Genomic DNA, 13,472 nt, shown 5'->3' on the forward strand with positions numbered 1-13,472 from the left:
AGGAGAACTGTGCTTCCTATGCGCCTTTTTGGAAGGACGTTTGGTGGAAGTACCGGTCGAAGGCTGGGAGGTCGAGGGACGGAGGAAGTCTGCACGGGATGGTTCCTTCTTGAAGGACCGTGCATCTGACTTCGGTGTCTTCGACTTAGCAGAAGCTGAGGAAGTGGCTGGTGTCTGTGGTGTGATGGGAGGAAGAGGAGACGTCGACCGCGCGATCTTAGCACTGGCCGAACGGACGACCGTGGCGCTGAAGGTCAGATCGCATGTCTGGGTTGCGACCTCCCGGGTAGTCCGAGGAGAGGCGAGGACAGTACTATATTTCCCCGCTGGGAGCAGCGTGGGCTTCCTACTAGCCAATAGCTTGCGAGCAGCCGAGGTGGACACTTTCTCTTTGACACGAATTTCTTGGATGCAACGTTCGTCCTTATAGACAGGACAGTCGCGGGAGGATGCGGCATGGTCACCCTGACAGTTCACACAATGAGGAGACGGAGGTGGACAGTCACCCTCATGGGCATCCCTGCCACAAGTGACACATTTAGCCGCATTGGAACAAGACTGTCGAGTGTGATTGAAACGCTGACACTGGTAGCAGCACGTAGGTGTCGGGACATAGGGGCGAACAGAAATAACCTCGTAGCCCGCCTTGATGCGCGATGGCAGCTTAACACTATCGAAGGTCAAGAAGAGTGTCCGGGTCGGTACAAGGTCGTTGTTTACCTTTTTCATGACCCGATGGACAGCCGTCACGCCCTGCTCAGCGAGGAAAGATTGAAGCTCCTCGTCATTCAATCCGTGGAGGGAGCTAGTATACACTACACCACGAGACGAATTCAAAGTTCGGTGGGCCTCCACCCGGACAGGGAACGTGTACAGGAGGGTGGCCCGAAGCAGTTTTTGTGCCTGAAAGGCATTCTCAGTTTCTAGTAATAAGGTGCCGTTACGCAACCTGGTACAAGATTTGACAGATCCGGCTATGGCATCTACGCCCTTCTGAATAACGAAAGGGTTGACAGAGGAAAAATCCTTTCCGTCCTCAGATCGAGAAACTACGAGGAACTGTGGGGCAGGCGGTAGTACTTTTGTCACTGTTGGCTGGTCACGTTTCCGTTTTTGGGTCGAAGTCTAAAGCGATGGAGTAGAATCCATTGCGGAGGAATCCCCCATGATTGCCAGCGTCTCCGATGGCGCGCTCCTTCCTTGTGGGGACCCTCTCAGAGGGCACTCCCGCCTTAGGTGAATGTTTACACCTCAGGTCACACCTCCCGAGAAACAGACGGAGGGACCAATCGGCATGGTCAGAAGGTATCAGCTCAGGCAATCACCCCTCCCCGGGCCTGGCCTTTACCAGGGGGTACGCGCGTGCCTTACATGTCTACCCAGGGCGGGGACTTACGCGTTACCCCGTCACCGGCTACGCGTGCGAACGCGTGGGTCGGCCTTCAGACACGCACAGGGAGGAAGGAAGAAGAGGAAAAAGAAGAGAGAGAGGGAGAAAGAGGACAGACTGTCTCAAACGCCGAGGCGGAGACCAGAGAAGGCAAGGAGAAGAAGGTAACGAGAAGGCAAGGAGAAGAAGGCAAGGAGAAAAAGGTAACGAGAAGGCAAGGAGAAAAAGGCAACGAGAAGGCAAGGAGAAAAAGGCAACGAGAAGGCAAGGAGAAAAAGGCAACGAGAAGGCAAGGAGAAAAAGGCAACGAGAAGGCAAGGAGAAAAAGGCAACGAGAAGGCAAGGAGAAAAAGGCAACGAGAAGGCAAGGAGAAAAAGGCAACGAGAAGGCAAGGAGAAAAAGGCAACGAGAAGGCAAGGAGAAAAAGGCAACGAGAAGGCAAGGAGAAAAAGGCAACGAGAAGGCAAGGAGAAAAAGGCAACGAGAAGGCAAGGAGAAAAAGGCAACGAGAAGGCAAGGAGAAAAAGGCAACGAGAAGGCAAGGAGAAAAAGGCAACGAGAAGGCAAGGAGAAAAAGGCAACGAGAAGGCAAGGAGAAAAAGGCAACGAGAAGGCAAGGAGAAAAAGGCAATGAGAAGGCAAGGAGAAAAAGGCAATGAGAAGGCAAGGAGAAAAAGGCAATGAGAAGGCAAGGAGAAAAAGGCAATGAGAAGGCAAGGAGAAGAAGGCAATGAGAAGGCAAGGAGAAGAAGGCAATGAGAAGGCAAGGAGAAGAAGGCAATGAGAAGGCAAGGAGAAGAAGGCAATGAGAAGGCAAGGAGAAGTCAAGGGAAAGAGTAAGGAAGACAGTGAGGTGGAGAAGAGCAAAGAAAGGGACCAACAAAAGGAAGGAAGAAACGAGAAGTTTAAAACCAAAAAGACCACGATTATAGGTCGTGAAACCGTCCGTCTCCGGACGCAGGCGCTAACTACCCCCGTGAGGGGGATGGACTCCTTTTAGTCGCCTCTTACGACAGGCAGGAATACCTCGGGCCTATTCTAATCCCCGGACCCGCAGGGGCAAGGCGGCGGATGTAGTGGACAGCCTGGAGAACAGCGTAAAGCTCCGCAGTATAAACCGAACACTGGTCGGGAAGCCGAAAGCGATTTGGGGTGTCGCCAACAATATAGGCACTCCCTACACCTAACGATGTTTTCGAGCCGTCGGTGTAAATAAATGTGGCGTCCGTCATTTCTGCACATAGAGCAGCAAATGCCCGACGATAAACAAGTGTAGGGGTACCATCCTTGGGAAATTGACAAAGGTCACGGAGCAGGCAGATCCGGGGACGGAGCCAAGGCGGTGCTGTACCCCAAGTTGTCAAGAAGGTTTGAGGAAAGCGGAAGGAAAGAGAATGGAGCAGTTGACGGAAGCGGACTCCCGGGGGTAGTAGGGAGGAGGAGTGGCCTGCATACCCTACATCAAAGGAGGCGTCGAAAAAAAGGTCATGGGCTGGATTAGCAGGCATGGAAGACAGATGGCTAGCATAACGACTCAGGAGGACTGCTCGCCGATTGGACAGCGGAGGTTCAGCAGTCTCAGCATAAAGGCTTTCCACAGGGCTAGTGTAAAAAGCTCCAGACACTAAACGTAATCCACGGTGGTGGATAGAGTCGAGACGGCGAAGAATAGACGGCCGAGCAGAGGAGTAGACTATGCTTCCATAATCCAATTTCGAGCGCACTAAGGCGCGATAGAGGCGGAGAAGGACCACTCGGTCCGCTCCCCAGGAGGTACCATTCAGGACACGGAGGGTGTTAAGCGATCGCAGACAGCGAGCCGAAAGATAGGAAACGTGGGAGGACCAGCACAGTTTTCTGTCAAACAAGACCCAAGAATTTAGCGACGTCTGAAAACGGAAGGTTGACAGGACCTAGATGTAAGGAGGGCGGAAGAAACTCCTTACGTCGCCAAAAATTGACACAAACGGTCTTACTGGGTGAGAAACGGAAGCCAGTTTCGATGCTCCACGAGTGGAGGCGATCGAGACATCCTTGAAGACGTCGTTCAAGATGGCTGGTCCGTTGAGAGCTGTAGTAGATCGCAAAATCGTCCACAAAGAGGGAGCCCGAGACATCAGGAGGGAGACAATCCATAATTGGATTTATGGCGATGGCAAACAGTACAAGACTCAGCACGGATCCCTGGGGTACCCCGTCTTCTTGGGAGAAAGTACGGGAGAGAGTAGTGTTCACCCGCACCCTAAAAGTGCGCTCTCCCATAAATTCGCGAAGAAAAAGGGGCAGCCGGCCTCGAAAGCCCCAAGAGAACAGTGTGCGGAGGATGCCTGTCCTCCAACAGGTATCGTATGCTCTCTCCAGATCAAAAAATATTGCTACCGTTTGGCGCCTCCGGAGAAAACCGTTCATGATATAAGTGGAGAGAGCAACAAGATGGTCAACTGCAGAACGATGCTTCCGAAATCCGCATTGGGCTGGTGTTAAAAGACTGCGGGATTCCAGCCACCAAGCTAAACGGTAATTCACCATACGCTCCAAAACCTTACAGACACTACTCGTGAGAGAAATGGGGCGATAGCTAGAGGGGAGATGTTTGTCCTTTCCAGGTTTCGGAACGGGAACGACAATAGCTTCCCGCCACCGTCTAGGAAAGGTACTGTCGGTCCAAATTCGATTATAAAGGCGAAGGAGGTAACGCAGACTATGGGTTGATAAATGCAGCAACATTTGGACATGGATACCATCCGGTCCTGGGGCGGAGGAGCGAGAAGAAGAGAGGGCATGTTGGAGTTCCCGCATGGAGAAAACAGTATTGTAGCTTTCGTGATTTTGAGAGGAGAAAGCAAGATGTCGCACTTCTGCTGCACGTTTCTTCGGGAGAAACGCTGGCGGGTAATTTGAAGAGCTCGAAATCTCAGCAAAGTGCTGACCCAACGAGTTAGAAATTGCGACGGGGTCCACTAAGGTATCATGCGCGACAGTGAGCCCAGAGACCGGGGAGTAACTAGGCGCGCCTGAGAACCGTCGAAGCCGACTCCAAACTTCCGAGGAGGGAGTGAAGGTGTTAAATGAGCTAATAAAGAATTTCCAGCTTGCCTTCTTGCTATCGCGGATGACGCGACGGCATCGCGCACGGAGCTGCTTATAGCGGACACAGTTGGCCAAAGTAGGATGGTGACGGAAAATGCGAAGATCACGTCGCCGCTCACGTAGTGCGTCACGGCATGCCTCGTTCCACCAAGGAACTGGGGGGCGCCGGGGCAATTCGGAGGTGCGTGGTATTGAACGTTCCGCAGCTGTAAGAATAACGTCGGTAATATGTGTGACCTCATCGTCGACGCTGGGAAAGCGACGGTCATCGAATGTCACTAAAGACGAAAAAAGTGTCCAAATCGGCTTGGGCAAATTTCCAGCGTCGCGAGCGCATATATGGCAGTGGAGGCTGCAGTCTAAGGACACATGGAAAGTGGTCACTCGAGTGTGTATCATCAAGGGCGAACCATTCGAAGCGCCGAGCTAGCGGAACAGTACTGACCGCAAGGTCCAAATGAGATAAATTTGTCGTGGAGGCAGACAAAAATGTGGGGACCCCAGTGTTGAGGCAAACGAGATCCGCTTGGTGGAAGACATCTAGCCACGTGGACAAGGATGTGGAGATCCCCAAAGCGGATGGTGGGCATTGAAGTCCCCAACCAGCAAATAGAGGGGTGGAAGCTGACCAAGATGATGAAGGAGATCAGCTCGTGCCATTGGTGTGGATGATGGAATGTATACAGTACAAAGAGAGAACGTGTATCCGAAAAAGGAAAGACGGACGGCGACAGCTTGGAAGGAACTGTTTAAGGGGATTGGGTGATAATGGAGAGTATCATGGAGAAGAATCATGAGTCCTCCATCGGCTGGAGTGCCTTCAACAGAGGGGAGGTCATATCGGATGGACTGAAAGTGAGGGAGAACAAAGCGGTCATGGGGACGCAGCTTTGTTTCCTGAAGACAGAAGATGACCGGCGAGTAGGATCGTAAGAGGACTGACAATTCATCCCGATTGGCTCGAATGCCGCGGATATTCCAGTGGATAATGGACATGGGGTGAACAGAAAATGGAGGAATGTGACCAAAGTTGCTGTCAACTCAAAGACTGCTCGGAGCTAGCAACCGACAGCATGGAATGGCATTCAGCCGAAGGCAGAAGATCCTGATCCATAGGTTGGTCAGGAGCAGCCCCTGCCACCAGCGATCGGCCGGTTGACCGGCCACCAGCAGTGCGCCTCGGCGACACAGAAGACGGCCGAGGGCGATTTCCGCCAGGTGGTGCTGTAGATGGGACACGCCTTGGCGGAGAAGGAGAGGAACTGGGTTTCTTTGTAGCCTTCTTGGAAGAATGATGTTTAGATGAAGGAGAAACCGATGGTTGTGAAGTTGCGGTACGTAAAAACTCTTCACGAGTAAGCTCTTTTTTCGAAGATTTGGCGTCCGACTTTTGGGCTCGAGATTTAGCAGAACCCGACGAAGGGTGAGCCATAGAGTGGGCAGGGGAAAGTGGTGAGGTTGAACGAGCGATCTTTGCGCTGGCCGATCTGACGACCGTGGCACTAAAGGTGAGGTCGCAAGTCTGCGTGGCCGCCTCCTTTGTTGGCCGAGGAGAAGCAAGGACAGTGCTGTATTTTCCTGTCTGAGGCACAGTGGGCTTGCGACTGGCGAATAATTTTCGAGCAGCAAAGGTCGACACCTTTTCCTTCACTCTTATTTCCTGGATGAGCTTTTCGTCCTTAAAAACGGGGCAATCTCGAGAGGAAGCAGCGTGGTCACCCATACAGTTGATGCAGCGAGGGGATGGAGGTGGACAAGCACCCTCATGGGCATCCTTGCCACACGTAACACATTTGGCTGGATTGGAACAGGACTGGCTGGTGTGATTGAACCGCTGACACCGATAGCAACGCGTAGGGTTTGGGACGTAAGGGCGAACGGACATTATCTCATAGCCTGCTTTGATTTTCGATAGGAGTTGAACTTTGTCAAATGTCAAGAAGTCAGTGCGGGTTGGAATGATGTTCGTGTCAACCCGTTTCATTACTCTATGAACTGCCGTTACGCCCTGGTCAGACAGATAGTGCTGAATTTCTTCGTCAGACAATCCATCGAGGGAGCGTGTATAAACGACTCCATGCGAGGAATTTAAGGTACGGTGCGTTTCCACCCGGACAGGGAAAGTGTGGAGCAGAGAAGTACGCAGCAATTTTTGTGCCTGGAGGGCACTGTGTGTTTCTAACAACAGAGTGCCATTCCGTAATCTGGAACAAGACTTTACAGGACCTGCAATTGCGTCGACACCTTTCTGAATAAAGAAAGGGTTGACCGTGGAGAAGTCGTGACCTTCATCAGTCCGAGAAACAACAAGGAACTGGCAACGATGGAAGAATCGTCTGTGGCTGAGACTCAGTATACTTACGTTTGTGAGCAGACATAGTGGAAGGTGAGGAAACCATTGCGGAAGAATCCCCCATGATTACCGGCGTCTCCGATGGCGCGCTCCTCCCTTGTGGGGGCCCTCTCTGAGGGCACTCCCGCCTTAGGTGATTGTTCATACCTCAGGTCGCACCTCCCGACAAACGGACGGAGGGACCAATCGGCATTTTCGGAAGGTATCAGCTCGGGTAATCACCCCTCCCTGGGCCTGGCCGTTACCAGGGGGTACGTACGTGTCCTACCTGTCTAACCGGGGTGGGGAATTACGCGTTACCCCGTCACCGGCTACGCACAAAAGGCGTGGGTCGGCCTTCAGACACGCACAGGGAGGAAGAAAGAGAAAGGGAAAGGAAAGAAGAGAGGTCTCAAACGCCGCAGCGGAGAAAAGAGAAAGAGAAGAGGTAAGGAAAAGAGAAGGACAAAGGAAGGAAGAAGACATAAAAGCAAGGAAGGCGAAGAATGCAGTACATTTACGAGTGTCCGTCTCCGGACGTAGGCACAAACCATACTCCCAGATGGGGAGAAAAGGAAGGAAAGAGCCAGAGGTGAGGGGAGGAGGGGCGAAGATAGGGATGGGGAAGGATGCGGAAAGGGAAGGAAGGCCACATTAGCTCGGGGTCCCGTGCTCGCTATGCACGTATCCACAAAAGAGTTGTGGACCCCCTGGGGGGTAACTCAGGAAAGTGGCTTCTCGTGTTACAAAACAATATTCTTAGAAATGCTGTATGTCCAGAAGACACACTGTGTCACTGCAATTTCTTGATACGTGAGAGCTACTCTGGTTTACTACACAGCACATTAATATCACATTGTAATCAACCAAAATAATTTCAGAAACGTGTGAAGCGATTTATAAACCGATGAAGGTGGAATATGTGAAGGTAAATAAACGTTTAGTACACTTTATGGACTATAAGAATTTTTAATTTTAAATAATTTCTGGAATTAGTGTTCCCACAACGGCAAAATTAATACAAAGTACGAAACAGATGAAGCGCTTTTTACTTTGTCGCATCTAGAATCCAAAAACAGACAAAGTAGAAAGGAAAGCTAAGAAGGAATTTTTGAGTGTGACCACATCCTCTATTCCGGCTTGCTGCATGTATGTTTCCAGATGTAGAGGAGGATGGCTGTGGACATGAAGTCGCCTGCAGTATACTCCACCTCCCATCAACACACAGTTGATAACATGCATTATGCCCCTTGCTCCCGCCCCCCCCCCTCCCATAGCCCAAGCTAGTTTATTTTAAAAAAGTCGACGAAACTAACTTTGAAGCCATGTTTACAAACACACTACAATACGTCCAACAGCTGTAGCGACGCCAGCGCTCGAAGGTGTTACATTTCACATTGCAGTGAACAGATGATTAACGACTATGACCAAATCTATGATCATACTTTACGACAGGCCAGTTTTGACAAAGTTTCCTATTACACCATCAAATTTCTTTGACAAATGTTTGACGTATCAACTTTGACAAAGGAATGGGATAGTGTAATAGCGGCCCAGGTAGCACTGTTAGTGAACTCGTGGAAGACATCACACAGGCGTGTATCCACCTGCTGGCGAGAAGCAGAAAAATCTAACGCCAGCTTTTAAAAACCGTATCCACGCTGTAGAAGCCCCAGTCCGCCACGGAAAAGAAACGGGCTTACTGTGCATGCTCATAAGCAGCACAGAATTTCGAGCTGCTGTTGGTTACAAAGCTGGGAGTGATGCATTCTACCGGCGGGTGCATATAAGAAGTTCTAAAGTAAAAAATTCACAAGTTTACATTGCCCGATCTGATTAAATTCAGTATGGGAGAATTTTTTTTTTTTGGTAGGCTTCGCCAGCAATTAATTCATGTACGCAGTAAAGTTTAAGACTCATTTGGAAAACACTACACGGAGCTGTGACGCAAGTCTAATAAATAGAACATACATAAGAAAGGAAGAATTCAGCATCTGTTGGAACAGAAAATTATCCCATAGTTTGCTCTTCATTGAGGACTTGGATATAGGCTGGACTAACGATGAAGGAAGGATATTTCATGAATTGACGTCAACTAGGTGTCTATATTTCGTTTCTTCAGAATCATTTCCGTTAGGTATCGGAACTAAAAGACAAAATCAGAAATAGAGAAGATCGGCCGACTTACTCTGTGCTACAGGAAGTCACTATGGATTCGTTGAAAACTGAGGAAAGACCTTAATTTATTGTATCTACATTGATATACTCTTCTACGTGTCCCACAAACATCTGCAGAAACACTGACTAAAGACAGACGTCTGACATGCAGTTGGCACAACGGCCCGACAAGGAATGTTTGTCGGTCGGTCAAAACGCCTACACATGTTCTATATGTCGATTGGTCGGTGCGCGTGCAGGGGCCTTACCACAATCTTTGGCATTTATTCACATCCATTAGCTTCGCCAGTTCACCTTTCAACCTCTAGCCATGCTGCAGATCAATCTATCACAACCAAGATTCCAGGGGACTTCGCAGAGGGTGGGGGGGGGGGGGGGGGGGCTCGCAAAACCTCCTTCTGCACTTCACTTCATACGTGGTCACAATTTCAAATGTTTCACCGAAACCACGAATCCCACCCATAGTGCGGACGGCAAAAGTGGCGGAAATGTGAGTCAGTCCTTCCTACAGGTGAGGTGTGGGTGACACCACATACTACGGCTAGCCTTCACTTCGTGTCGCTGGCTGCCTACACCCGTGTCCCGTGCTTCTGCGAAAACGGAATGAATCACTGTCACAGGGACCTGCGATCCCTTGTGCTGACAGTTAAGGCCCCCATAAACCATAAAACTCTGACGAATCCGCAGCTGGCAAATTAACAAGCATGTACAGGTACGAAGTTTGTCACTTTCACCTCACTTTGAAGCACACCCTGCTCGTATTTTGACAAAGGCTACTAATACAGATAAAGCAGTTGTGGTTTCGATTTCGACGCTGGTCCAGGGAATGGCTTTCAACGGTAGAGACTTAACCCCGAAACTCATCTAAAGGAAATATTACTCTTAAAACCTGATTACGCGAACTTTAGTCGAATTGTCAATGAAACCTGTAATGACTATTAATGTTACTCCGCTCTCACGGTGTGAAGGCACATGGACGCGGCGATTTATCCTCATATTTCGTCCTCTTATGACAGCTCCTTAAAAAAAACCGTTGGAACATACAGACCACGTCGCGCGTAGAAGAACCGGGGAACTTTTATTACTTTTTATTTCGTTACGCTTCCGTTTGTATTATGGGTAGAATATATATTCCCATCTTAACCTATTCCTGAAAGATACAGCACTCATTTTGGTAAATGACAGTACTACTTTGTTTTTACCGTTGATTGTAGTTTCCATACTTGTGGAGACTCACGATACAGTGACAAATTCTAACCAAACTATGTCACTAAACATGTGCGGCGAAACAGACAACATCCCGCATCTTGTCAAGCTTTCCGTCAAAAATTTCTCAAAACACGATATATGCTTAAAGTTAGACAGCACCGTAAAAATACAGTTTACGTTTATTAAATATCAAAGTCTGACATCCTTTGGTACCGTACCGAGGGGCAGCGTCTTCACGCTACTGTAGTCTAACCAGTATCCCGTCATAAACTGACAAGTTCTAGTCGCCACTTCATAGCTATTCGCAGAAGCTGTTAACAGTCAACATGTTGCGCATCGTCAGTTACTTGCAGTTATGGGACACCCTTTGCGCCCGACTTCCAACACTTGCCAGTTGTGGTTGATCTTTTCAGTGTGCAAATTCTACGAAATTTGACTACAGAGCTGAACTATGAAGCTTAGTAGCTTACTCTCCCTAAACAGTTATTGCACAAACTGCCAGGAAGCCCGAATTAACATTTGTTCTAACAATTTTCAATTGGCTACTAAGAGTATGCTGAAGCAACTAACTTTTCAACTTTATCAAAAATGTAAGTGAGAATTCTTTAAGCAATTAAAGTGGCCCAAAGTTCGCTACACACAGCATGTACTGACATCACGAATTAGCTTTTTCGTAGCGCGCCAATAAGAAGTCAGTGCTTTGCAACAGCTGTACTGTGCGGGATATCACCAAACAACGTTCCGTACTTACCGAGAACTGCGCCGTCGGACCGTCAACAGCCACGACATACAGACCCAGGACGGTCCGCTAGCAGAACACGGACAGCCGCCTCCGCAGCTGTCGCCCTCGTCTCCACTTCGTTGTCGTCTACACGCAAGTCGCCGGGTCGGGGTCAAATAAAATGATTCGCAGAAGGCCACGGAACACCTAGAAATGGAACTACGGTCCAAAACACGCACTTTTCACCGTAAACTGTGGTACTGTTGCTTACACTCCTAAGTGAAAAGAAAGCCTCACGCCACAAACCCGAAGTGCGGCACTCAATGCTACGAGAGTTAATGGTGTAACGTCGTCTGACAGATACCACGTGTAATCTACTCTAGCGCCCTCCGTACCAGCAATCGACACTGATCACTTCTCGATATCAGACAGACTCACAATCTACAAGTCGACAGAGAACTCTCAGGGCAGACTTTCCAGCAATTCGCCGGGCTAGGGAAAACAGTTTCAGTTAACCTATGAAGGAAATTTAATAAACGCGATATTCCACTTCAGCATGAACGACGGCAGACTAGCGTCCACTGTAACGTTCCTTTCCTTATTGGTAGTTAAAAGTGAGAGAAAACTTCAAATCATTAAAAAAAATATTCTGCGCACGAGTTTGCCACAGGAAGGACACGTTACAAATGCGATGCCACAGTGTGGTTAGTATCCTTAATATATATATATTATCTGCTCAAAATTAGATATTTCGAAACTAAAAACAAAGTATGGTGAAATAACTAGAGTCAAGCACTTTAAGTATCTCGGTGAAGTTATTGAACCAACAGGACTTGAGAAAATAGCACAAAAAAACCGATTACAGAAAATCAAGAAAGCATTCGGACTTATTCAAAATATATATAACAAGAAATGTCTATCAAAAGGCACTAAAATCAGACACTACAACACAGTCATCAAACCAACAGTCACATATGCAAGTGAAACACTCTCCCTGAATAGAAAATTAGATTTACACGAAATTAAGAAAGTAGAGAGAAAAATTATTAGAAAAATCCTAGGACCACGATACACACAAGATGGATACAGGCTGCAGACTACCGAGACAACCGAAAAAATATCAAACATCGAGGCAGATATCAGGAAGAGGCGGATGAAGTTTTATGGACATATAGACAGATTACCTGGAAACAGGTTAACTAAACGTCTATTGGACTATATGACATCACTTAAGGCAACAATACCCTGGGTAACTGAAGTTAAGAAGGATTTGAAAAAGGCAAAAATTGACATAACAAACACATCAGACCGGGATACATTCAGAAGAAAAATCGACAAGTGGAAGTTTACTCCAGAGACGGAATCTAAACCTTTCCGACCAAAGTGGACCGAAGAAAGGAAGAAGGCCTTTGGGGGGGCAATGAAGAAATACTGGGAAAATAAGAAGAACATTAAGAAATGTTAATCACCTGCTTATCGTTCTCCCATGGGGACATTCGCTAATAATAATAATAATATATATATATATATATAATTAATCCTTTTAATATACTGGACCATTACTATTATTTACCCTTGAGGCCAACGCTGTTACATTCTTTCAGTGTCTGAGACCCTGGTGTTACTGAACACCATCGTCGACCGCTGTTTGAAGCCTCGTTGACTGCTGTCGATAATCGACCGATCTTCGTAAAAACAGGTCCTCAGGTCTAACCTAAGCAGAATAATAAACTGAAACGGCACAACGCTATAAGCAGTCGTTCATCTTGCTTTCAAATAACGTGACCACTATTTCGTGATACATCTACCTGAAAAATATAAAATCATTTAAGCAGTTCAATGTGGTAGTATTAAAAGGTTCACTACAATAACTGCAGACACCGATATTTATGAATGATAATCATATTATTCCACAAAAAATATATGACATAGAGATTTCGGCAACTTACCTCTTGGTACATCGAATGTCAAAACAGAAGTGAATCAATAGAAGAGAAAGTCTCCGTTTCTTTACAAAATCACTTGGTTTTTCGGATTTTTTTTTTTTTTTTTTTTTTTTTTTACAGAGATTTCCTTTTACGTTTCATACATACAGGCTCTGAGTCTTTCATTAACATCTGTTACTTAATCATTGACATTATTTATATTATTCGCGACACAAGAGTTTTTAAGATTTGAAAGTTTCTTTTTTTAAGATACACTTCAGTAACCTTCTGAATTCTGGAAGCTACCATATAACAGCATCTCATTCTAGCATTCGGGTGAAATTGGAATGGTTACTTGACTAGATTACACACAGATTCCTTCGTTCACACATACTTGCAAGTTAACAAAAAATGACTATTTTGCGCAAAACGTTTGTGCCTTTAGTGATTCGTTCCAGAAGTGTGGAAATATTTTGTTCTTGGTCCGGACTGATATTTTGGTTTGATCACCAATTTGGAAGCATGCTGAGAAAACCAGACCTAAGAACTCCAGTGTGAACCTTTAGGCATTCTTACTTTCAATGTTTTTGATTACATGACTTTCAGTAACTAGTACATTTTGCAGT

The sequence above is a fragment of the Schistocerca cancellata genome, chromosome 3, assembly GCF_023864275.1.
Source record: "Schistocerca cancellata isolate TAMUIC-IGC-003103 chromosome 3, iqSchCanc2.1, whole genome shotgun sequence".
Lineage (NCBI taxonomy): Eukaryota > Metazoa > Arthropoda > Insecta > Orthoptera > Acrididae > Schistocerca > Schistocerca cancellata.